We start from the raw sequence: 2,723 nt of genomic DNA, 5'->3' as shown, positions 1-2,723 counted from the left end.
AATTAAAGGAATTTTTGGTGTTTTCATTAGAAGTAAGCTACATCAAAACCTTCTTTATTAAAATTATAGCTTGTTTCTCTCCACAAAAGTTTTGCAATTCACAATTGTTATTTAACTTGTTTTTCATTTTTTCTTGGTAAATGTAATAGAAGATCGTGATACCAACCATTGTTTCTCTAACATATAACAATTCTAAATAATTATTGCCACTACTTGTTTTTATAAACCACTTTATAATATCACTATAAGCCTCAGAAAAAATTTATCTTAGTAGTTATTATTCTTATTACTACTTATTCCTAACCATTTTTTTATTCAATAAAATTAGATAATGAGAAAAATTAGTGGGCTCAGTACAATTTGTACAACACATCTAGAAATGCACCAATTGCTGATAACCTTATCTCTGCTTGGCAAGGATTACATTGTAACTGCATGCTTTCTTTCTCATTGTAGATGCATGTAAAAACTAAATTTTCCATGCATTGTTTTGTGATTCTCTAAATAATCATACCAAATTATTAAAATTCTGGTCTGTAAAGAGAAAAATATACAGAGCAAGACACAATATATAATCACCAAAGTAATATGCATAAATTTACCGAGTGATAGAGTTCAGATATGCTGCCCCTGCAAAGCTCATGCTGCAGTCTGATCCCCAATGTGGCAGTGTTGACAGCTGTTTGTGTTATGAGGGATGGATCCTTCATGAGTAGATTAATGTCCTCCCTGGAGGAAGGGGTAGTGAGTGAGTTTTCTTTCTATTATTTCCCCAGAGAGCTGGTTGTTAAAAGGAGCCTGGACCCTCCCCTCCTCTTTGTTTCTCTTCCCTTTACCATGCAAACTCCTTGTAACCACTTGCTGCCCTGCCATATTTTACCATGAGTTGAAGGCGCCTGAGGCCCACACCAAGATGCAGCTGTCCCAGAATCGTGAGTCAAATAAAGCGGCCCACACCAAGATGCTGCTGTCCCAGAATCGTGAGCCAAATAAAGGATTTTTCTTTAAAAATTACCCAATCTCAGATATTCTGTCATAGCAACATAAAAACAGACTAACACATCAAAGGATAAAACTAAATTTGAAAGTGCTGGCTCCACCTAAAATGTAGTAAATCTTAACATGTGCTGAATTTATATAAATTCTTCAGGAGAGTGGATTTAATGAAAATAAAGCACAAAAGTGTATATTAATTTAGTTAAGAATAGATTCATAAAATGTCAATAATATCTTGGCTTTTATTAGTGTAATTATCTAAACTTTTTATTACCAGAGGAAAAACTAAAACCAAACAGAACAAAAAAACATTTCCCTTTTCTCATGTTTCATACATTGTCTTGGAATAAACTTTTCTCCTACTAAGTCAACTTTGGTAATCTTAAATAGGCAGATTAACAAAATATAATAAATATAACATTTCATTCCTTTTTATGGCTGAGTAGCATTGCATTGTGTATACATACCACATTTTCCCTATCTGGTCATCTGTTGATGGACATTTAGGTTGGTTCCGACTATGAGTTATGGTAAACAGAGTGATGATAAACATGGAAGTGCAGGTGTCCCTTCAACATGATGATTTCCATTCCTTTGGGGATATACTCAGCTAGATCACATGGTAGATCTATCTGTATTTGTTTGAGGAACCTCCACACTGCTTTCCATTATGGCTGCACTAAGTCACAGTCCCACCAACAGTGTAGCAGGGTTCCCCTTTCTCTGCCTCCTTGCAAGTATTCGATATTCTCTGTCTTTTTGATAATGGTCAGTCTAACTGGTGTGAGATAATATCTCAATGTGGTTTTGATTTGCATTTTCCTGATGCTTAATGATGATGAGCACTTTTTCATGTGTCTGTTGGCTATTAGGATATTTTCCTTTGAGAAATAACTGTTTAGCTCCTTTACCCATTTTTGAGTCAGGTTACTTTTTTTTTACTGTTAAATTGTTCGAGTTCCTCGTATATTCTGGATATTAATCCCTTGTCAGTTGCATAATTTGTGCATATTTTCTCCCATTCTGTTAGTTGTCTTTTGGCTCTGTTAACTGTTTCTTCTTTTATGCAGAAGCTTTTTAGTTTGATACAAACCCATTTCTTTATTTTTCTTTTGTTGCCTGTGCTTTTGGGGTCTTGTTCATAAAGCCTTCGACCAGTCTTCCTGAAGTGTTTCCCTTATGTTTCCTTTTAGTAGTTTTATAGTTTCATGTCTTATATATAAGTTTTTAATCCATTTTGGTTAATTTTGGTATATGGCAAAAAAATACAAATACAAATCTAGTTTCATTTTTCTACATATGGATGTCGTTTTTCCAGCATCACTTATTGAAGAGGCGGTACTTTTGGCAGTGTATGCTCCTGTTGCTCCTGTCAAGTATCAGTTGGCTGTAAGTATGTGGGTTGATTTCTGGACTCTGTATTCTGTTCCATTGGTCTGAGTGTCTGTTTTTTGCCCGTTCCATGCTCCTTTGGTTACTATAGCCTTGTAGTGTAGTTTGAAGTCATGTAGTGTAATGCCTCCAGGTTTTTGTTTTTGTTTTTTTCTCTCCCTTTTTTTCCCCCCACCGGTAAGTGGATCGTAACCCTTGGCACGGTGTTGTCTGCACCACGCTCAGCCAGTGAGCACACTGGCCACCCCTATATAGGATCCGAACCCACAACCTTGGCGCTACCAGCGCCACACTCACCTGAGTGAGCCATGGGGCTGGCCCTGTCTCCAGTTTTA

At 36.3% G+C, this 2,723-nt stretch overlaps 1 pseudogene; it reads left to right on the top strand.

Moving 5' to 3' along the window:
- Nucleotides 1–2,295: 2,295 nt before the first annotated feature.
- LOC103609853 overlaps nt 2,296–2,723 on the top strand; it is a 16,069-nt pseudogene continuing 15,641 nt past the window's right edge.

Source organism: Galeopterus variegatus, unplaced genomic scaffold (genome assembly GCF_000696425.1).
Source record: "Galeopterus variegatus unplaced genomic scaffold, G_variegatus-3.0.2 Scaffold10195, whole genome shotgun sequence".
NCBI classification, from domain to species: Eukaryota; Metazoa; Chordata; class Mammalia; order Dermoptera; family Cynocephalidae; genus Galeopterus; species Galeopterus variegatus.
Note: the sequence above shows the minus strand (reverse complement) of the source record. Positions and strands in the feature narration are given on the sequence as shown.